Below are 24,574 nucleotides of genomic sequence, written 5' to 3' on the forward strand. Positions count from 1 at the left end.
TCTTGAACTGCAAAAGGACATAGACATGTTGGTAGATTGGGCAGACAAGTGGCAGATGAAGTTCAATGCAGAGAAATGTGAGCTGATCCATTTTGGCAGGAAGAATATGGTCAGACAGTATAAAATAAAGGGAGAAACTCTAAAGGAGGTGCAGGAACAGAGGGACCTCGGTGTATATGTACATAAGCCATTGAAGATGGCAGGGCATGTTGAGAGAGCAGTTAATAAAGCATATAGTATCTTAAGGCTTTATGAATAAGGGCATTGAGTACAAGAGTAAGGAAATCATGTTTAACTTGTATAAGGCACTAGTTAGGCCTCATCTGGAGTACTGCATCCAGTTCTAGGCGCCATACTTGAGGAAGAATGTGAAGGCATTGGAGAGAGTACAGAGGAGATTCAGAAGAATGATTCCAGGGATAAGAACTGTAGCTATGAGGATAGACTGGAGAAGTTTGAACTGTTTTTCTTGGAGAAAAGAAGGCTGAGAGGAGACTTGATAGAGGTATTCAAGATCCTGAGGGATATGGACAGGGTAAATAGTGAGAAACTGTTCCACTCAAGAGAGCAGCAAGATCTAGAGGGCACAGATTCAAAATAATTGGCAAGGTGAGTAAATGTGATGTGAGGAAAATAAATTTCACCCAGAGGGTTGTTGGAGTCTGGAACAAACTTCCTGAAAGGGTGGTGGAGGCAGGTTTGATCAAGGTATTCAAAAGGGAATTGGATTGCTACCTGAAAAGAAAGAATGAGCAAGACTACAAGGATAAGGCAGGGGAGTGGAACTGGGTGGAATGCTCTTTCAGAAAGCCAGTGCAGACTTGATGAGCTGAATGGCCTCCTTCTGCACTGTAAATATTCTGTCATTGTGAAAGAGGTGGTTTTAAAGAGTGTGTGTTAAAAGAGAGAAGCAAAATGGAAAGGTGAAGAGTTGTAGGGAGGGAATGAGAGATTTTAAGGCCTAGGCAACTGAAGGCTTGGACACAAATAACAGAACGATCGAAACTGGGGATGCTCAAGAGGCAGAATTAGATGAGCACTTGGAGGGTTGTGGGGCTGGAGGAGATTACAGAAATAAAGAGGAGACAGGCCATGGAGGGATTTGGAAACTGGGTGAGAATTTTAAAAATCAAGATGTTGCTCAACCAGGAGCAAGCACAGAGCAAACACAGGGGTGATAGGGGAACGGGACTGGGTTTGAAATAAGACATGGGCCACAGAAGTTTGGATAACTTCAAGTTTACTTGGGTAGAAGGTGGCAGATTATCCAGGAGCACTTTGGAATAGTCAAATCAAGAGGTAACAAAGACATGAATGAAGGTTTCAGCAGCATTGGAGCTGAGGCAGTGTTACAGAGGTGGAAATAAAGTGGTCTTAGAAACACGCAAATGTGTTTGGAAGCTCACCTTGGGTCAAATATGACACCAAGGTTGCAAACAGACTGGCTTAGCCTCAGACTGTTGCCAGGCAGGGAGAGGGATGCCGTTGGTCGCTAGTGAACAGAATTTGGAGCAGAGAATGAAAACAATGGCTTCAGTCTTCTCATTATTTGATTGGAGGAAGTTTCTGCTCATCCATTAATGGATGTTGGACAGAATGCTCCTCGGGATTGAAGCATAATGTTCAGTACAATAAGGATTGCAGTCAGTGCTCCTCTAGTGGTGAACAGTTGTTTTGTGGATGGGAAGGTAGTATACAGTGGGGTTTCCCTGGGACTGCTTTTCTATATTAATGACCTATTATTGGGCATGCAGGGCACAACTTCAAAATTCACAGATGCCAAAACATTTGGAAGTATTGTGAACTGTGAGGAGGATGGTGATAGACCTCAAGAGGACATTGACAGGCTGGTGGCATGGGCAGACATATGGCAGATGGAATTTAATGCGGAGAAGTGTGAAGTGATACATTTGGTAGCAAGAAAGAGGAGAGGCAATATAAAATAAAGAATATAATTCAGAAGGGAAGGTGCAGAAACAGAAGGAGCTGAAAGGGGTGGGGTTGGGGTGGTGTATGTACATAATTCAAGATTTATAAGGGCCAACAGCTTTTAAACTTTCAGCACTGAGCAGCAGCCACAAAAGAGAGTTTCATATTTCCATTGCTCCACTGGCTTTCAAGTACAAGATGTCAGTGATTGAACTGCTGTCATCCTGGTTCCTATCCATGATGCTACATGAATTATATATCGCCTACATGGACAGAAAGACTTACCGCTCGTTGTGCATTTGGTCTTCAGCTAACAACGCAGAATCATTTTGGTCAGTGTCAGGCACCTCCCCCCACCCCCCAACAATTCCCACAATTAATTTACTTCATGCCAATCATCCATGCCACCCTTACGTGAAGAGCATTCTGATTCTGATTCTGAGGTAAAAACAGAAAATTATGGAAACACTCAGCAGGTCTGGCAGCATCTCTGCTGAGCATTTCTAGCATTTTCTGTTTCTACTTTGCTTTTGTGTTCTGATTCTGTGGACTCTAATCAAAGGCCATGAACCTGAAACGTTAACTCTTTCCCTCACCACAGATGCTGTCTGGTCTGCTGAGCATGTACAGGATCCGCAGCATTTTGCTCATGTTACGTGAAGAGGGAGGCAGAACGGAAGGAAGGCGCGTACGAAACTAAGACGGTCTACTCAAGTCCTGCCAAGTAGTCGTGGCAACTACAAACAGAACCTGAGTGCCAACACAGCGAGGCCCACACAACTCCCAGGGTCATTTGTGAGGATATAATTTGTGCTTCAGATGCCTGGGCTGTTCAGAGGGCACATTCCAGTCTAGCCATTCCAAAGTTCTATAAGGTTATTGTTGTGTGGTGCACGCACAAAGATTGGCTCTGCAAAGAGGTCTAAGCACTGGAAGGAGAACAGCACACCAAAGCCGGCAGAAGTCAAGTGACCATGTGTAAATAGGAGGAGTTAGGGACTTAGTTTCGAGGGAGCATGCCTGCTGCTCCTGGCTCCCTAGAAAGAGAAATGTTTTTAAGCTTACCTTTAGTCAGTGGCAGGCAGGAGCCGCTGAAAAATCCCTGCTGGATCCTGGTCACCAGTTTGTTGGGACTTAGTGATCCGGGTTGCACGTTTGTTGTGGGATGGCCGAGTCGGTACAATAGGCAGAGTTGAACAGCAGACAGTTCTTAGGTGGAGCACATTCTGTTTATTTACAAAGATACTCAGCAGCTACAGTTGTGTGCTTTCAACTCAAACCCTGTCTCCATACTTCTGCTTACTCACTCAGACTACTGACTACAGAGGTAGCCCGCACTACCCCTCGATTGGTTACATAAGATCATGTGATCTTCCTTTATAACATCCTTCTTAAAAGGTATACTATACATTAAATAAAACCATAATTACCACAACGCCTAACAATTCTTATGGAGGGTTCCTTCCACATAGACCCCTAGGTAACATTTGCAAGGGGGTAACACCCATTTTAGGTAGTCTCCCAGCATAGCCCACAACTGAAGCTAGTTCTAACTGGTTCAGAACTGCACTGAGCCCAGTGACCTATCAGGGAACAGTACAATAGGTTTTCTTCACCAGTGTTGGGGAAGCCCCATTCATGAAGAACTGGTAGATGATCTGTCTTTCCTGTTTGATTTCTCTTAAATGTGAACCTCACACTTATTATCGTGCCAGGTCATTTCAATAAGAAGTGATTCAGTGAGCAGAATTTTGCCCTTGGTGGGCATGCGGGCCCCACTGGCTCAGTGGCGGGCGGACAGCCGACCCCCGCCACCGAAACGGGGCCCACCGCCATTTTGAGTGGGCGCCCAGTGGCCTGCCCAACAGGAAGCACTATGCACTTCCTGTGCTCGGGGGGGAGGGATTCCCCATCTGTCAAAGTGCTGTCTTTCATGCATGCATGCGAAAGAGTGCACTGCTCCCTGAGACAAAGTGCTGTCTCAGGGAGATTACTGACAGGTAAAAAAAACACCAAAAATAGAAAAATATTAAAATTATTAACATGTCCCCCTCATGTGACAATGTCACACGAGATGGGACATGTAATAAGAAACACATTAACTTTATGAAACTTTAAAAACGGACATGAAATCTCATCCTGCCAGTGGATGAAGTTTCGTGAATAATCTGGTGCCCGCTGGGACTCCTGGCCAGCCCGCCAGCCTTAAACTTGGACGGGCAGGGTCTTTAATTATCTTAATTAGCCTGTCAATGGCCTTAATTGGCCATTGACAGGTCGGCGGGCGGACAGCTGATTTTGCTGTCTGCCTGCCTTCCTGAAAATTTAAATGGACCAGGATGACATCGGGGGTTCCTCCTGACATCATCCCGCGTCAATTTCCCCGTCAGTGAGCGGGCCCCGCCCCCAAATCGCCAACGGGAAAATCCTGGCCAGCATGTACAAATGCACAAGCTGTTGTACAAATGATGGGATGCAAAATTTGAAATATGGAGGGTTTTGCAAGTCTGAAGGAAAGTTTCTTTTTTGTAAGTATATTAGTGCCTAAACTGAAGACACTTAATCCACAAAAAATCATTCAGGTAATAATGATTGAAAGAAAAGCTCATTTGATTTTCTAAAACACCCCATTCTTTCACATTCTAGGACCATTGCAACAGAGAGTGTATACCATCTGTGGACAAGTAAGATCCTAAATTACTGAAACCAGTCACATCTCATAATATCTCTAAAGCCTTGCAGCTCAGGATGAACCTTGCAGGGAACTGGCTCATGCTGTAACCGTAACCAAGCAACCTTAATCTTTATTTTTTACTGACTATTTTTCCAGAGTTGGGAAGATAAGCTCCTCTTGGAACAACTGCACAATGATTTTGGTCGACAACCAAATACGTAAATTAAAAAGTTTAATGGTATTCTCCACTTATCTGAAACAGGGTGGAGCCTTACATTTGTATGTTGGGCCTTAAGTACAGGTTTGTGTGAAGCAAGATTGTTCTTGGACACTAGCCAAGGAGAATGACAGGGAATCGCCAGGCTATTTTATATCCTGCTTGGTTCTTTTCTCCTTATGACCCGTGTAAAATTTATCCCCTGCATATTTCAGTTCAGTGTGTGGTTACAATGGTTTAATGCTTTTAAAATAAAATGTGTCTAATTTCCTGTACTTAGGCACAGGCCTGCATTATAAAATGGCTTTGAACCTCACGGTTGTGGTGGTTAAAGGCAAAAAGACAAGTGGTAGCAATGTCACACTAGCACAGTTTGTGAATTAGCATGAGACAAGCCTTTTGTTATTGCAGAGCACTGCTTTACACTGATAATTAGATTTATTTCTAATTACTGCAGGCAAAAAGACAGGGAGCTGGCTTATACTGCTCCACAAGGCGTTCTAGGCCCACCCCAACTAGAGCCTCCTGCCCTGCCTTTGTGGATAGCCTGCCCACTATCCTCCCTGCCCCTCCCCCACTCCCATGATAACTGGCCTTTGCTTCCACTGACTGATGAGGCCGTTCTCACAGGCTCCAAGCTGTACCCTCTTAACCCAACATTCCTGCTCCCACTCACTGGCCAGGGACTCAAACTGGCCAAGGGTCAGCTGGGAGGCTGGGAACTTTTACTGGAACGAGGCCCTGCCATCGTGACCAGCAGAGCCTCCAGGGCCCCAGGCACTCCAGTGTGCAGTCTGCTCGACGGCCCATGCACACTGCTTGCACACCCCTTTTCAAACTGGGGCCTTAATTTCAAAGCAAGAAAATGTCATTAAGAAAAAGGAGTTGGTAACAAGTGACAACACTAAGAGTTGGAGAGGGAGTTGGTCAGGGGAGGGGTGGGGGAGTTGTGGGGGCGGGGGGGAGTCGGTGGGGGGTTGTTGGTGGGGAGCTGTGGGTGTGATTTTCCCAGGCAAAGAGAGGCAGGTTTGAGTGCATGCAAGGAGCTAAATTCCCTGTAAGTGACAATGGGCCAGGATCCCGACATCTTCCTTTGGAGTCATCGGATAACTCATTTAAATAATCTGGTAGGTAATGAAGAACTAAGGATTCTGGCTGTACCAGTCAGTGGGGTCATTGAGGCTTATGTACAATGGGGAGAGCTTCTTCAGGGAAGCTGACAGGCTGAGATGCCTTTGATCAATGAAACTGAAGCTTTAGCCACCTGAGGGGCTGCTGCTCTCGATACTCCTTCTCAGAGAGTACTTTCTGTGCCAGACAGGGGATTGGCAATTTCTTGGAGGTCACTTCATTCACCTTCGGCTGCACCTCCCTTCTTGTAGTCTTCACCACAGTGTGAGAACAGCTTGTGCAGCTCTACCTCCCACCTCTGATGAAGAGCAAGAGGAGGAGCAGCAGCAGCACAAGTTGCCTTCTCAGCCATACGCTGCTCCACAGGGCAAAGGGGATGAGCAGAGGGGAGTCCCACACCCGGGGGGAACTTAGTGCCTTCTCCTGAGGCAGCAAGGTGCCAGGTGGGAACTCTGCCTCTGCCCTGAGTAAATGTGGGGCGGGAAGGGTTGTGGCCAGCCTTCTCACCTCGCCACCAATTGATACCCTCAAATGCCCATTGAAAGGCCTCAACCCATCGCCGCTGCTATTCAACTGACAATTCAACTGGCAGGAAGTCCGGAGGGTAAACGCTGTCTGGGATGTTTCAGGCTGCCAGGTGAGTAGGTAGCGGGATGGGGGTGGGAGGGGGGGCAGTGCTCGGGGTGTCCCACTCAGTGCCTGATTGAAGGACCTGGCATTGGGAAGGGGGGGGGGGGGGGGGCCACTGAGAGCCACCTGTCTGCCCTTCCTGCTAATCCCTTCCTATAATGTGGCGACCAGAACTGCACACAGTACTCTAGCTGTGGCCTCACCAAGGTTCTATACAACTCCAACATGACCTCCCTACTTTTGTAATCTATGCCTCGATTGATAAAGGCAAGTGTCCCATATGCCTTTTTCACCACACCACTAACATGCCCCTCCTCCTTCAGAGATACATGGACACACAAGCCAAGGTCCCTTTGTTCCTCAGAACTTCTTAGTGTCATGCCGTTCATTGAATACTTCATTGTCAAATTACTCCTTCCAAAGTGTATCATCTCACACTTTTCAGGGTTAAATTCCATCTGTCACTTATCTGCCCATTTGATCATCCCATCTATATCTCCCCCCACATCCCACCCTCACTCACCTGGGTCGCTCGCTGATCCTAGGCCTCTGGTGGGTGAATTGCCCGGCAGTTACCACCACTACGGCTGGCCCTGACACGACCTTAAAATGGACAGCTGCCAGCCTCACAGAATCACACAGTGCAGGAGAGGCCCTTTGGCCCATCGAGTCTGCACCGATACGTGAGAAACACCTGACCTATCTACCTAATCCCATTTACCAGCACTTGGCCCATAGCCTTGAATGTTATGACGTGCCAAGTGCTCATCCAGGTACTTTTTAAAGGATGTGAGGCAACCCGCCTCCACCACCCTCCCAGGCAGTGCATCCCAGACCGTCACCACCCTCTGGGTAAAAAAGATTTTCCTTACATCCTCTCTAAACCTCCTGCCCCTCACCTTGAACTTATGCCCCCTTGTGACTGACCCTTCAACTAAGGGGAACAGCTGTTTCCTATCCATCCTGTCCATGCCCCTCATAATCTTGTACACCTCGATCAGGTCACCCCTCAGTCTTCTCTGCTCCAACGAAAACAACCCAAGTCTATCCAACCTCTCTTCATAACTTAAATGTTTCATCCCAGGCAACATCCTAGTGAATCTCCTCTGCACCCACTCCAGTGCAATCACATCCTTCCTATAATGTGGCGACCAGAACTGCACACATTACTCTAGCTGTGGCCTCACCAAGGTTCTAAACAACTCCAACATGACCTCCCTACTTTTGTAATCTATGCCTCGATTGATAAAGGCAAGTGTCCCATATGCCTTTTTCACCACCCCACTAACATGCCCCTCCGCCTTCAGAGATCTATGGACACACACACACCAAGGTCCCTTTGTTCCTCAGAACTTCTTAGTGTCATGCCGTTCATTGAATACTTCCTTGTCAAATTACTCCTTCCAAAGTGTATCACCTCGCACTTTTCAGGGTTAAATTCCATCTGCCACTTATCTGCCCATTTGACCATCCCGTCTATATCTCCCTGTAGCCCAAGACACTCAATGTCACTGTTAACCACCCAGCCAATCTTTGTATCATCCGCAAACTTACTAATCCTACCCCCCACATAGTCATCTATGTCGCTTATATAAATGATGAATAATAGGGGACCAAGCACAGATCCCTGTGGTACACCACTGGACATTGGCTTCCAGTCACTAAAGCAGCCTTCTGTCATCACCCTCTGTTTCCTACAACTAAGCTAATTTTGAATCCACCTTATCAAATTACCCTGTATCCCATGTGCATTTGCCTTCTTTATAAGTCTCCCATGTGGGACCTTGTCAAAGGCTTTGCTGAAATCCATATAAACTACACCAACTGCACTACCCTCATTTACACACCTGGTCACTTCCTCAAAAAATTCAATCAAATTTTTTAGGCATGACCTCCCTCTGACAAAGCCATACTGACTATCCCTGATCAAACCTTGCCTCTCCAAGTGGAAACAGATTCTCTCCTTCAGAATTTTTCTCTGATTGCTCTTGGGGGCAGGAATTCCACCCCTAATATCCTTAACCCTAGGGGAAAGGATTGTTTTGCAATTAATTCAGTGGGCCTTCCCCTAAGGGGGCGATGCAGGGCTCTCACTGAATCTCCCCCTGGTAGGCAAGACCCCTGTCACCTTGATTAAATACTGCACCCCAAAGGAGACTTATACCCCCAACACAGGATCTAGAAATAATGGATTAGCTCTCTCAACATGTCTGAATACCAGTGCTTCAGGAGGCTCAGGTTTTGATGTCAGGTCATTGCTGACATCTGCAGCCTGCTGGAATAAGACCACCTTCCCAGTGGTACAGGTGAGCAGGTGTTACCAATGGCCATCAAGGTGTCTGTCACAGGAGGGGGCCCCCTCTCTATGCCAGGGTCCCTTTAATTAGAAATCCTTCCTCTGACAGATCTGGCAAGTCTTTCTGCCCACCCTCCCTGGTTGGCCAGGAAACCCGGAGCTGGGGTGCTAATACCATGGCTGAGTTAAAAGAGCTTCAGCAAAGCTCGCTGAATCTGTAATGGATTCCCCACCTGCTAATAGTCCCACCTTTTTGGCAGATTCTATCAGTTGAAAAGTCTGCCCCAAGTATCACACAAAGCTCTACGCAAAGATCACAACAAAACACCAGTTTTATGCCTGAATACCAAATTGAGAGTCTAACCAAATGCAATGAAGCCACAGACTGATGTTTGTATTATTAGTGCTGCAGCAATATATACAAAGTGCAAGCTTTTGTTCAGATTTGACAATAAATTTGAGAGTTGAAATTGCCAGCACTGATCCCCACGAGTGCAGGTCAGAGAATCATGGTTTGCACTCTTCCAACCAGAATTCACCACCCTGAAAATTCACCACTCTGAATTCACCACCCTGAATTTACCACCACCATGACTCCTCACCACGAGCAGAATCTCAATTCCCAGCACAAAGTGGTAACATACAAGCATTGGGAAACAGAGTCATTCAGAATAAATATAAAATTTGACAATGCACACTTCACAGAATCACAGAATCACACACTGCAGAAGAGGCCCTTCGGACCATCGAGTCTGCATCAACTCCTGATGGCTTATTTGTAAATTTCTTACAGTGTAAAATGGAGCCATGTAGGATACACTCCAAATTATCCCAATTTAGTGAGCAAGTAATTAGCATATTATGTCATTTTCTTTACAATTTTATAACCCACCACCACCCACCTCAGACAAACACATTTCTAGTGTTGAAAGAGCAATGGTGAGTGTGCTTTTTGCTTGTAAATCTGTAGCCTCCCTGATAAGACAGGTTATCAAGATCAGAAAAAGCAGCAGGAGATGCCTGATTTCCTTCCTTCCTCTTTTAAACTTTTTACATTTTTACTTGTGACACCTGAAGTGTGACATACATGCAAAAGATGCAAGCGTTTTATACACAGGTACACACAGATTACCTGGTGCTCAATTTGTTCTTAAAAGCTTTGAGTTCACAACATTGCGGCAAAAAAATTACAAATCATTGCCAATGAATTTCCAATGGCTGAAATAATTATATCAGAAAGAACACCAGATCTGGGGAATCGTGGCTGCAAAAGGGAAAACATCAAAGGACTAACGAGAGAAAGTCTGATAAATGAATATCATTAGAAACTATAGATAGAGCCACAAAAATGTCAAAGGGAAGATTAAAAAGAAGTCTTAATACAGAGCACTGTTAAAGTGTGACATTCACTCTACAAACCATCATTGAAGCAGAGTCCATAAATAGTTTTAAAAGGGCATTAATTGGTTGAAGAAAAGGAATGAGAAGCAGTATGGGGAGCAAACTAAAGAATGGACAGAAACATTAGTGCAGATTTTTCGGGCCCCAACTCACCAAGGCTCCTTTGACCTCTACCACCTGGACAGCAGATGCATGCTCCAGGCAAATTCGCCTCCAAGCCAAACACCATTCTGACTTGGAACTATATTGCCGTTCTTTCACTGTCACTGGGTCAAAATCCTGGAACTCCCTCCCTAACAGCACTGTGGGTGTACCTACACCAGATGGACTGCCCCGTGGTTCAGGAAGGCGCCACCACCTTCTCAACTGCCTAGGATGGGCAATGAATGCTGGCTGGGCCAGTGATGCGCACATCTCATGAAAGAATAAAAAAAGCCACGTTGTAATACTCTATTAAGTTGGCAATCACTTTTCAAATATGTACTTAAACTATTGATTCCTACTTGGAAAGTATTAGTTTTATTGATTTGTATGGAGTGCTGTGTTTTGGAGAACAGTAATTAGTTCAGCTCTTACTGAAATAAATTATATCCTGTTGGGTCCTTAAGTCCTACAATCCCCATTCAAAAAAGGCCCAAAGCTCATCACAAAACATAAATCCAGCAGGATTGTTAAAAGTTTATTTGCAACAACTGCTAAAAGAAACGCAAATGATATTCTATCGTTTCAGCTGTCCTATATTAATATACATTTTTTAAAATTATGTGAAATAAGATAGGTGTAGTTACACCGTACATGAGGAACGGTGTGATTATTGACCAGGATGCTCTCAGTCTATCCTCAGAGCAGTCTTCTGCACTGCATTAATTGACTTGTACACTTTTCACAATCAAGCTTTTCTTGTGTGCACATATTTATGTATGCAATATAAAATATTGACACATTTAGGAAATAAAACTCACAGCAGAAAATTGTTGTCGAGTCTCTCAGTAGATTTCATCAGTAGAAATCAACTGAAAATGTGAAAATATTCTTTAGCATTATTATTTATTTTGGCTTATTTGCTTGCATTTTAATAATATAACAAAGCCATTAAAAATGGTTAATTTTATTATCTCCAGTTCTAGTTTTTCAATTCCACTGCAAAGCTACCCTTACCTCAACACTGAAATAACGAATGAAAGTGTCTTGAGCTGTTAAGCGATACAGGGGATGAATGAGTGACAGCAGGATAAAAGCAAAAGGTCAGAACAATGTAAGCAGACAGGGCAGAATCTTCATTGTCACTGTCATGATAATTGTCGGCTGAGAAATATTTAGTTTCTTCTGCCTCATCTTTACCATCACCTTCCTCTTCTTCAGCCCCTATTGCTATGCTGGATCTGTGGAGGAAGAAGAAACGAGCTAAGAATGGGTATGCAGCACCCAGAGAGGTTGATAAGATGGAGATAAGCTGGAGGTCATTGGCACTTTGATCCTTTAAGATACTGCAGCCAGTGTAGGTCCTGCCTTTCATCTAAGCAGGGGCTGCTGACACTGGCGCAGTATGTTTGCCATTAGTCATTGCCATGTTATGACGATCTGGGATGTCCTGCTTGAAAAGATTCAATAATAACTTTCAAAGGGACATAAAGGGGGGAAATTTGCAGGGCTATGGGGAAAAAGCAGGGGAGTGAGACCAACCGGATGTTCTTTCAAAGAGCTGACACAGGCATGATGGGCCAAATGGCCTCCATCTGTCCTGTAGCCTTCTATGATTCAACGTGAAATGCCTTCCAGCTGCCTGCTCCTTGAACTTAAGTGTGCTCATGTATATCTGAAATGCCTCCACTAATGATCTGCCTCTCCCAGGCATTATGATTCACTTTCTCCTAGGAAGGATATTAACAGCATTCAACGAAAGACATGCCCCAACAGCAACAGTCAGCTGATAAAACAGGGAGGGCTAAAATATAAGAAATTGGAATTGTAAAGGCACTGTAGGCAATAAAGGTTTCTGAGGGAAGTTTCAAACACAAGTTCCAGGTGGAAAGGTTAAAGAGTAATTGATGTAAGGGTGTGGTATAAATGATGGCTTGTTATTATGTTTAAGAATTATGAGTGATTCATGCCTGCTGCCAAATGAAAATAACATATTTCTGAAAATGATGTTACTTAATTGCTTGAAATCTTAGAGTTAGACTCTAGGTCAAGCCTATTGCTTTAAAGTTGGAGAATCATATTCTATCAAGTATTCTTTAATAAATTGTTGTTTCAAGAGGCCTACTCCCAGGTCTCTGCCAATATTACTTGAGCTTGTGGCGTGTGCTTTGTTCATCTCTTCATTTCACCTGGATGAGCAAGAGCTCACTATAGGTAAGCAAGTGTCCACACCTATCTCCTGCTGATATCCAGAAGACTGAGCAGATACACTAAACCGCTGAGCCAACAAATAGGCTGATGTTGGAATATTTACACCATGAATTTAGTACAGAGAGTGTTTATAAAGCCAGAATCCTGACCCTACGGTATTCCTATGTTGAACAAGTGACTGATTGAACATCTTAATTTTACTTTTAGGAAAGCATTTTCTACTTCTGTAATTGCATTTCTGGACTCCCTGATATAGATAGCATTATGCTCATGTCAACAGTACTGTGACAGCTATGGCTCCAAGCAGACTGTAGCAAAGCGGTTTTATGTTATTAGATTAATGATCTAGAGATATGAGTTCAAATCCCATCATGGCAGCTGGAGAATTTAAAATCAGTTAATTAAAATAAAAATAGTCTGGAACTTTAAAAAAAATGCAGTATTGGTAACTTTGACAACATAACCATTGATTTGTTGTAAAAACCAAATCTGATTCACTAATAGAGAGGAGTGAAGTTAAAGTTTCGAGTCCGAATGACCCTTCAACAGAACTAAGTAAAAATAGAAGCGAGGTGAAACATAAGCTGGTTTAACTGGGCTCGGGCGGGCGGCGGGGGGGGGGGGGGGGGGGGGGGGGGAACGGGGGACAAGATAGAGGGCCAATGATAGGTGGAGATAACCAAAAGATGTCACAGACAAAAGGATAAAGAGGTGTTGAAGGTGGTGATATTATCTAAAGGAATGTGCTAATTAGGGGTAGAAAACAGGACAAGCAAGGTACAGAGAGCCTTAGTGGTGGTGGGGTGGGGGGAAAGGATCGAAATAGGCTAAAAGGTAGAGATAAAACAATGGATGGAAATGCACTTAAAAATAATGGAAGTTGGTGGGAAAAGAAAAATCTATATAAATTATTGGAAAAAACAAACAGGAGGGGGAAAATCAGAAAGGGGGAGGGGTTGGAGGAGAGAGTTCATGATCTAAGATTGCTGAACTCGATATTCAGCCCGGAAGGCTGTAAAGTGCCTAGTCGGAAGGTGAGGTGCTGCTCCTCCAGTTTGCATTGAGCTTCACTGGAACAATGCAGCAAGCCAAGTACGGACATGTGGCCATGAGAGCAGGGTGGAGTGTTGAAATGGCAAGCGACAGGGAGGTCTGAGTAATGCTTGCGGACAGACTAAAGATGTTCTGCAAAGCGGTCACCCAGTCTACGTTTGGTCTCTCCAATGTAGAGGAAACCGCATTGGGAGCAACTAATGCAGTAGACTAAGTTGAGGGAAATGCAAGTGAAATGCTGCTTCATTTGAAAGGAGTGTTTGGGCCCTTGGACAGTGGGGAGAGGGGAAGTAAAGGGGCAGGTGTTACACCTTCTGCGGTTGCATGGGAAAGTGCCATGGGAGGCGGTTGAGGTGTAGGGGGTGATGGAGGAGTGGACCAGGGTGTCCCGGAGGGAACGATCCCTGCGAAATGCCGCCGGAGGGGTGAAGGGAAGATGTGTTTGGTGGTGGCATCATGCTGGAGTTGGCAGAAATGGCGGAGGATGATCCTTTGAATGCGGAGGCTGGTGGGGTGATAAGTGAGGATGGGGGGTCCCTATCATGTTTCTGGGAGGGAGAGGAAGGTGTGAGGGTGGATGCGCAGGAGATGGGCTGAACACGGTTGAGGACCCTGTCAACCACTGTGGGTGGAAAACCTCAGTTAAGGAAGAAGGAGGATATGTCAGAGGAACTGTTTTTGAAAGTAGCATCATCAGAACAGATGCGACGGGGTCGAAGGAACTGAGATAATGGGATGGAGTTCTTACAGGAAGTGGGGTGTGAGGAGCTGTAGTCGAGGTAGCTGTGGGAGTTGGTAGGCTTGTAATGGATATTGGTGGACAGTCTATCACCAGAAATTGAGACAGAGAGGTCAAGGAAGGGAAGGGAAGTGTCAGAGGTGGACCATGTGAAAATGATGGAGGGGTGGAAATTGGAAGCAAAACTAATTAATTTTTCCAGGTCCAGACAAGAGCATGAAGCAGCACCGAAGTAATCATCGATGTACCGGAGAAAGAGTTGTGGGAGGGGGCCAGAGTAGGACTGGTGCATTCGTTGCTCCCAACGCGGTTTCCTTTACATTGGAGAGACCAAATGCAGACTGTGTGACCGCTTTGCAGAACACCTTTGGTCTGTCTGCAAGCATTACCCAGACATCCCTGTTGCTTGCCATTTCAACACTTCACCCTGCTCTCATGTCTGTCCTTGGTTTGCTGCATTGTTCCAGTGAAGCTCAATGCAAACTGGAGGAACAGCACCTCATCTTCCGACTAGGCACTTCACAGCCTTCTGGAATGAATATTGAGTTCAACAATTTTAGATCATGAACTCTCTCCTCCATCCCCACCCCCTTTCCAATTTTCCCCCCCCCTTTTTGTTTTTTCCAATAATTTATATAGATTTTTCTTTTCCCACCAACTTCCATTATTTTTAAGTGTATTATTTTATCTCTACCTTTTAGCCTATTTCGATCCCATTCCTCCACCCAACCACCACGAGGGCTATCTGTACCTTGCTCGTCCTGCTTTCTACCCTGAACTAGCACATTCCTTTAGATAATATCACCACCTTCAACACCTCTTTATCCTTTTGTCTGTGACATCTTTTGGTTATCTCCACCTATCACTGGCCCTCTATCCAGCTCTTCTTGTCCCACCACCACCCCCACCTCTTAAACCAGCTTATATTTCACCTCACTTCTATTTTTACTTAGTTCTGTTGAAGGCTCATTCGGACTCGAAACGTTAACTGTGCTCATCTCCGTAGATGCTGTCAGACCTGCTGAGTTTTTCCACGTATTTTTGTTTTTGTTTTGGATTTCCAGCATCCACAGTTTTTTGCTTTTATCTGATTCACTAATGTTCTTTAGGGAAGGAAATCTGCCATCTTTATCTGGTCTGGCCTGCATGTGACTCCAAACCAACATCAATGTGGTTCACTCTTAGCTGCCCACTGAAATGGCCTAGCAAGCTACTCAGTGTCGTGCAGGTGGTCTGACAACACCTTCTCAAGGGCAATTAGGGATGGGCAATAAATGCTGATGTTGCCAGTAGTGCACAGATCCTGTGAGTGAATGAATGAATAAGCAAAAATAGGTCTGGTCAGGTGCAATAAGCAAGGTATTGCTCACGCCACTAGATAATCCCACATTCCTGCTCTTTCTGCATGAGCTAAATCTGGAAATTGCTATTTATTTCAGTAAGTTCCATAGCAAAATGGAAATATGGCACCTTTCCCCATTGCTTTGTTAGTATTTAAGACTCCTTAGAAGTTGATTAAAGACATAAGGTGGAATTGTCCATGCCTACTGGTGTCAGGTATACGCAGCGATGAGCGGACAATATGGCAAGAAGGCCAAAAATCAGTTTCATGATGTAAAACCTGTTTGCATTCGTTCGCTCAGCCGATCAATGGCAGGCCACATTTCCCACAGGATGTCAGGAACCCCATTATAATATATTTGCATATCATTACAAGCCCAGCCTGCTAGAATCATCCCCCCATGCTGGATCGTCGAACACGTTGGTGTGATTGCATGCCAACGTGCTCCACAACAGCATATATAAGGCATGCACTTGGCGGGCTGCACTTTACTTGGGATTTCACTGTTTATTTGCCTACCTTGCTTCAGGCAGCACTCGTGGTCATCAGCGCCAGGCTTCGTAGACAGCACCAAGTCACTTTTAGGGGGCTCACGGGCAGCTCTACCTACCAGACCAGCCATAAGGCAGGGGTGGCTTTTCAACATCTGTAGGGCCAGGGCTTGCTTGGGGAAGGGGGGAAAATGGCCTTAGGCAAAGGAAGAGTCTGCAGGGCAAGGGCTGTACTAAGGAAGGCTGGGGGGGGTGGTGGGGGGGGTGGTATCCCAGGGTGTGTGTGGGGCACATGTTGATCTGTGCAAGTGACCTAAAGATGGTGAAGGGTAAGCAGGCAGTCTCCAGAGGAGATGAGGCCAGATGGACATGCGAGGGTCTGTGTGAGAAAGTGAGTGGTAATGTCCCTTGAGCTGGCAGTGAGAGAGATGCCTGTGAATGTGAGATGGGCTTGAGTGTGTGAGTTTAGAGTGATGAGATTGTTGACTTACCCTGGCGGCATGGATGAGATTACTCATTATCTGCAATGGATGGCCAATCTCTTCTGTGCAGCATTGGCAGTGATGTTCAATGCCAAATCGCCTACCAAGCCAGAGTGGTAACGTTGCTGCTCCTCCTGCAGCCAGAGCAGGGGTAGAGGACATAAAGGTGGACCTCCGCAGCGTACAAAAGGTGCTCGAGGGATGCATCACTAAACCTGGGGGCTGCAGTCTTTTTGCCTTTCGGGGCCATGTCTTCTTTACAGTAGTCCTGGGCCGGCAGCACTGAGAGGTGTGTGAGTAGCTGCACTTTAAATGTGGCACACGGCGTGATGAAGCGGCGAGGTGATGGTGTGGTGGGCGGAACAGATCCTGCCCGCTATTAAAACAGTGCGTTTCCCAGGAATGCATAATTAACGCAGTGGGATTGGGATGATAGGGCGCGAGAAGCCACCATTGCAGTCAACGGGTAAAATGTTATTTTTTCTGCCCGCCATCGCACCCAATGCGAATTTGGGACAATTCCGCCCATAATCTATCTGCAACTTGACAAATTCTTCCACTGAGGATTATGGTCCACCATCTGACATCATCGCTTGGTCAGGTGTCTATGACAAAGCAAATATGGAATTTTCCTGTGTCATTGTTGTAGGCTGGCTACAAGAACAATTTCTATTTATCATGTCAAGCACTCTACACTCAGCAGTTATGTATCTGCTTTCAATTCAAACTGCTCAATTATGACCTTCCACCAAAAGATGCTTGGCAGAACAGAAGGAATTGTGTGTTTGGTGTTGTTTTTAATCTTGTTTGCACAGCTGGGACGGTTCCCAGTTATTTGTTTAAAAGGATTGCTCAAACCTGGCCACCGTATACTTTGCTTAAATCATTACCTGTTTGTCTTTACACGTTGGCATTATACCTTGCACAATTTTGCAGAGAGCATTAATGTAGGAATCACTAGACAAGAATCCTTTACTAGTAGTCCATCTTTAAGCACTAGTTTCCCCTACTATTACTTGGTAAACCTTTGATTTATTCAGCTGTTACTGTGTACATTGTTTCATAATCAGCTGATAGCCCTTAGCCTTTGCTCAGGGGAACAACCTCAAGACACTTCTCTACACACTTCCTTCTAGCACTTGAGTATCACCTGTGTGTGCTAGCAGCTAGTCACACACATTAAGCTGTAGTCAGACCAAAGCACAGCACAATTGCTGCGCTCTGAAGAAGAGTCATATCAACTCGAAACGTCAACTCTGTCTTTCTCTGCACAGATGCTGTTAGGCCTGCTGAGTTTTTCTGGTATTTTCTGTTTTTGTTTCAAAACTCAGCACAATTTGATTATATATGATTTATATTTTACACTTTTGGCTGTAGTTCAACATTTTTTTAAAATTCATTGCTGTTCGTTTTGATTGGAAATATTTCATATTGAACTCAAGGCTCTTACATCTATTCCAACTTCACCCTTAGTTATTTTAAAACCCTCAGAAATGCCCTGTCACATATCTTTCCTTCCTATGCAGGTAACTTTACATCTGAGTGCAATACATTTCATCTGCCGTTGCCCTGCCACATTTTGTACAACTTATTCTGTATTTTCTGCTTCCTCTATTTCCATTCCCATCAGCAAATTTGACCACAGCAAGTTTCTGAATCTAGGGGTACTTTGTGAAAAATTAAAAACCAGTACCGGTCCCTACATCAAGTCCTGAGGCACCGCTCTATTCACCTTGTCCAACTGACCTAATGCCACTAATGAGGACTTATTGGCTTCTGCTAACAACCAGGCAGTTTTAAGTTTCACTAATAGACTTTTGGGAACTTAGTGCTTCTAATTTATAGGACTTTCCACTGATCATTTGGAATTCCTCAAAGGAATTGGTCAGAAAGAATTTTCCCTTCTGAATCCATGTTGGTACTGTCTACTGGATTCTAATTGAACAGATAATCAAGTTTACACAGAATGGATGACTAACACGTCTGTAATGTTGTTGCTCATGTCCATTTCATCATTTTTTTATTATGAGCGCCGCATTATTTTGATTCCAATCATCTGATAACTCCCCAGTGTCAAGTGACTCATTCATAATGATAACTAATCCTCACAGGTCTCTTTCACAGTTTCTCTTAAGAACAACAAGAAACAACAATAACTTGCATTTAAACAGCAATTTTAATGTGTAACAGGCATCCTTAGGCGCTTCAGAGGGGCATTAACAGACAGCATAGGCAGGATTTTCCAACACTGCTACCAGTGCAGGCAAGTCAGTATGTCTTTTTAAAAATTTATTCTTTCATGGGATGTGGGTGTTATTGGCGAGGCCAGCATTTGTTGCCCATCCCTAATTGCCATTGAACTGAGTGACTAGTTAGGGCATTTCAAAGAGCAGTTTAAGAGTCAACCACATCACTGTGTGTCTGGAGTTACATGTAGGCCATACCAGGTAAGGATGGCAGATTTCCTTCCCTAAAGGATGTCAGTGAACCAGATGGGTTTTTACAACAACTGATGATAATTGTCACTACTGAGACTATTTAGATTTATTTAATTTAAGTTCCACTAACCACCATCATGCAATTTGAATCCATGCCCCAGAGCATATGCCTGGGCCTCTGGATTACTAGTCCAGTGACATTACCACTACACCACCCTCTCCCCCATTGTATTAGTGCCGGTCCCAAGCCCAGATAAATGAGAAGGATTCGCAACAGGAAGGGCATCTGGCTGTAAGACCACCCGCCAAATTCAAATGATGGTTGATATGAATGGAAATGGCACCCATGTTTAGAGTTTACCCTGCAAGAATGCTTAGGGTCCCTGCCCGAACCCTATAAGGAATGGGCAAGGGTTACCATCAAATGGACAAAGATGGCTAAAGAGAAAAGGTGAAAAGATAACCAAACCCAAAATAGCAAATTTATACGTTGGCAGTTTGACAGGGAGAAACTGTGAAGTAACTGGCCCGATGGTGAGAAAAGGACACAAATCATGGGTCTCCAGGAAACAAAGTGGAAGGGCAGCAAAGCAAGAGAAATTGGTCGTGGGTATAAACTTTACTATCATGGACAGGATGGGAGAAGTAATGGAATAGTACTAAGTGTGGAAATGAAGGACAAGGTGCTGCCAGTAGATAGAATCAGTGACAGAATTAATTACGTAAAGCTACAAATCGAGGGTGAAATGTGGAATGTAGCTGGTTATTATGCACCGTGGAGCAGAGGAGAAAGGAGAATCCTGGGAACAGCTGGACAACAGAATTCAAACAATACCATGCAGTGGTGGCAGGCAACCTAAATGGACATGTGGGGAGAGAGCGGGGTATGAGGTTATCCATGGTGGGCACAGTTTTGGAGAAGCAAATGGAGAAGGAGCCAAGATCTGGAGTTTGCCATGTCACACCAACTGGTAATACTAAACACCCGGTACAAAAGTGCAGAAACCATCTTGTGACCTACAACAGGGGCAGTAGAGAAATACAGCTAGATACACCATGGTTAGAAAAGAACATGCAAAGGAAGCAAGAACCGCACAGTCTTCCCAAGTGAGGCAGTGATCACCCAACATAGACCGCCAATGGCAGAGCTGATTGCAAGAAGAGCAAAGCTGCAGACAAAAGGGAGACAGACCATCAGGTGATGGAAGCTCAAAGATCTGCAAGTGAAGGAGGAATTCGGAGAGCAGATGGAGAGACAGTTAAGAGAAAAAGAAGTTATGACAGGCGCTGTGGAAGGCTGGTGGAATTCGGCGGCAGACTGGATTAGGAAAACTGGTGAAGGGATGTGTGAATGATGATCAGGGGAGGAGGAGAAAGGCTGGAAAAGTGGTGGAATGAAAACAGTGCAGTAAAAGAAAAGAAGGAACTGTTAGAGAAGTGGAAATGGTCAGGGCTCAAAGAAAAAGAACAGGCAAAATGGAATGCAAAGAAAGTGATTGCTAGAGAAAGGTCCCTGGCCATGGAAGAAATCAAAACTGATCAGAAATTAATGGAAAACAGCAAAGCAGTAGGACCAGATGAGACACCAGCGGAAGTATGGACTTGCCTAGGTCCTGAACAGGCAATTACATTGTGTTCTGATAAGAGAGAGAAAATCCCAAGGATATGGAGGCAAAGCATTTTGGTACAAATATTCAAAGGAAAGGGAGGCATAAGATTGCAAAATCTACCAAGGAATTAAACTCCTACCACATACCTTCAAGATATGGGAGAGACCTATGGACCAGAGACTGAGAAAAATAGTGGAAATCAATGAAAGTCAGTGCGGATTCGTGCCTGGAAGAAGCACCACTAATGCCATTTTTGTTTTGAAACAAATGTTGGAGAAATTTGGGGAAGGCCAATGCAGCATGAAGATTATACTTATCATCAAGCCTTATGACCAGGTGTCTAGGGAGGAAGTTTGAAGATGCGCTGGAATTTGTAAAGTTCCTGTGAAGGACAAAACTATTACTGGACATGCACAAGGAGGGCCAGACAAAAGTAAGAAGCAGCGTGGGAGAGAGTGAGCATTTTGAAGTCAAAGTTGGATTACACCAAGGATCAGCACTGAGCCCCTTTCTCTTCCTGATTGAGATGTATGTTCTAACTGAGAAAGTGAGACAGGAGGTGCCATGGTCAATGATGTTTGCAAATGACATTTAGCTATGTGAAGAGGATGATTAGAACATGACTTAGGCATCTGGAGAACTGGAGAAAAGCCACAGGTCTTTACTTATTGTCCAGGTTCTGAGATATGTAGCAAAGTGGATAGAATGTAGCATCTTAATGAGTTTTTTCCTTGTTACAAGCTTATGTATTTTTGTTGTTAATATTCCAAATTACTTCTGGCTATCTCTATCCTTCTAACTTCTAGCCCAATGCTCAATATTTGGTCCCAAAATAGGCTCTAGATAAATCTTACATCTTTACTGTCAATGTCACATTTCAGCGACACATCTATTAACTTTTGGTGATAAACACGATCAAATACTTCATTGACTATGAAAAAGCATTTGTAAATGGTCATTTACTCATTTTTAAATCAAAGATTAAAGTATGGAAATGGAAATTAAGCAACGGTTTAGCTCCAGTTAGAGTAATTGGAAGAAGTGTAGAGGAGTGTTGTGTGACAGAAAAGTATCACTGAATCTGAAAGGAAGAACCAACAAGACTGTTGTGGGACAGGCCTTGTTATACAGTGCAGAAACTTGGACAAAATCAAGAAGAGAGGAACAATGACTGGATACTAATGAGATGTGGATACAGACATGGATGTGTGGAGTAACAAGAAAGGACAAGATCAGGAAGCAACACAACAAGGAGTCAATAAACATTGTGAAAGCATCAAAAAAAGTAGTCAAGAAGAGATTGGAATGGTATGGTCATCTGTTGTGGAAAGAGGGGAAATATGGTGAGGTGAGTAGTGGGCACAGGACTGCCAGGAAGACGAAGAGAAAGGCCCAAGACCAGATGGAAAGATGCAGTGGCAAAAGATTTAAAATGTGGGAGTGGAGGAAGAATTAATGACTGACAGGAAGAAATGGAGAAGGATGATCAACCAGCATTGTGATGACCCTAAATCATGGTCCCGGGCCTGAATTCACCAGACCTATTTGTCCACCTCTGAGCTTGCTGCCCAATAAGGACAGCAAGCAGGTTCCCAATGCTGCTGGTGAAAATCACAGGGCTGGCAGCTCTAGAACTTCGGTAGCCCAACCTAGAGAGGTGTACACTGCTGAGGCAGTTTAACACGAGGGCACCTAAATGGAGGCACCCTCAAGAGTGATGGAAATAATTATATTTTTTGAGAGGCCATGCAGGCAGGCCCCTCTGATTGGAGGGAATGTATAACTTTCCATTTTGGATTCTTAACATTTCAACATCAGATACAGCCAGCTTCAAGAGTGGCCTCATTACATTGAGACATTATCATATTACCCACACCCCCCACCCCCCACCCCCCACTTGGATAGCCACCTTGACATGAAGGCAAGGATTTTGTGTTCCGACAGCCTCGCTCAAGGCACCGTCAGGATCTCCTTGATCCTGGTAGGGCCACCCATGGTGGCAAGGTTTGGGAGAGGTGCAAGGCAAAGTGCAGTCCAAAAGCTCCTGAATGGCAGAACAGGCGAAGGAAAACCATTCATCTCACCAGCTGCAAAGGCAGAAGGAGGCTACAGTGGCAAGGTGGTCCCAGTCATCGTGGTTTGACAGGTCACTGAAATCTGACCACCAGGAGGATCAAGAAATCGATTAAGAGGCTAAACTTGCAAGGAGCTTAAAAGAGGACTGTAAAAGTTTCTATAATATGTAAGAAGAAAAAGAATGGTTAAGACAAATGTAGTTCCCTTACAGTCTGAAATGGGAGAATTTATAATAGAGAACAAGGAAATGGCAGAGCAATTAAACAACTACTTTTGTTCTGTCTTCACAGAGGAAGACACAAATAACTTCCCAGTAATGCTAGGGAACCAAGGGTCGAGTAAGAAGGAGAAATTGAAGGACATTATTATTACTAAAAAAACAGAGCTGGAGAAATTAATGGGACTGAAAGCCAATAAATCCCCAGGGCCTGATAATCTACTTTCCAGGATTCTAAAGTAGGTGGCAGGACAGGTGAAAAGAACAGATAATAAAGCATATAGTATCCAGAGGTTTATTACTAGGGGCATAGAGTAAAAGAGCAAGAAGGTTATGCTGAATTTATATAAGACACTCGTTAGACTTCAGCTGTAATATTGTGGACAGTTCTGAGCACCATATTATAGGAAGGATGTGAACACATTGGAGAGAGTGCAGAAGAGGTTTACAAGAACGGTTCCAGGAATGAGAAACTTCAGTTATGAAGATAGATTGGAGAGGTTGGGACTGTTCTCCTTGGAGACAAGAAGGCTGAGAGGAGATTTGATTGACATGTTCAAAATCATGAGGGGGCTGGAGACAGAGTAGAAAGGGAGAAGCTGTTCCCACTTGTAAAAGGCTCAAGAATGAGAGGACACAGATTTAAAGTGATTTGCAAAAGAAGGAAGTGTGACATGAGAAAAAACTTTTTCACACAAGTGGTTCGGGCCTGGAATGAACTGCCTGGAAGTGGGGTGGAGGTAGGTTCAGTCGAAGCATGTAAGAGAACATTAGATGATTATTTGAATAGAAACAATGTACAAGGATATGGGGAAAAGGCAGGGCAATGGCACTAGGTCATAATGCTCTTTTGGAAAGCCAGTGCAGACATGATGGCCTTCTTCTATGCCATTAAGATTTTATGATTCTGTGATTTAAATGGTGATAGATTGGGAAATGTTGATGTACAAAGGGGCCTGGGTGTTCTTGTACACCAGTCACTGAAAGCAAGCATGCAGGTGCAGCCAACAGTTAAGAAGGCAAATGGTATGTTGGCCTTCATTGTGAGAGAACTTGAGTACAGGAGCAAGGATGTCTTATTGCAGCTGTACAGGGCCTTGGTGAGACCACACCCGGAGTATTGTGTGCGGTTTTACGTTTCCTTTTCTAAGAAAGGATATACTTGCCATAGAGGGAGTGCAGCGAAGGTTCGCCAGACTGATTACTGGAATGGTAGGATTGTCGTATGAGGAGAGATTGGGCCGACTAGGCTGGAATTCACTGGAGTTTAGAATGAGAGGGGATCTCATTGAAATGTATAAAATTCTGATAGGGCTGGACAGACTGGATACAGGGATGATGTTTCCTCTGGCTGTGTTGGGGGGGTGGGGGGCCGCATCTATAAGAAGGGTTCACAATCTCAGGATAGTGGGTTGGCCATTTAGGACTGAGATGAGGAGAAACTTCTTCACTCAGAGGGTGGTGAACCTGTGGAATTCTCTACCACAGAAGGCTGC

General features: G+C 44.5%; 1 protein-coding gene across 3 annotated transcripts in view; it reads right to left on the bottom strand.

Annotated features, from left to right (window-relative positions):
• The window catches only part of LOC121284238 (CRACD-like protein), a 197,060-nt gene that overhangs the window by 165,628 nt on the left and 6,858 nt on the right, over positions 1-24,574 (bottom strand). Inside the window, exon 1 of one of the 3 annotated variants that reach the window (XM_041199548.1) lies at positions 11,437-11,597. The exons of the other annotated variants lie outside the window; for them this stretch is intronic. The gene's annotated coding sequence lies outside the window, so the exon portion shown is untranslated. Of the gene's footprint in view, positions 1-11,436; positions 11,598-24,574 lie in introns of those variants that run through there. 3 annotated transcript variants of the gene reach the window in all.

The sequence above is a fragment of the Carcharodon carcharias genome, chromosome 11, assembly GCF_017639515.1.
Source record: "Carcharodon carcharias isolate sCarCar2 chromosome 11, sCarCar2.pri, whole genome shotgun sequence".
Lineage (NCBI taxonomy): Eukaryota > Metazoa > Chordata > Chondrichthyes > Lamniformes > Lamnidae > Carcharodon > Carcharodon carcharias.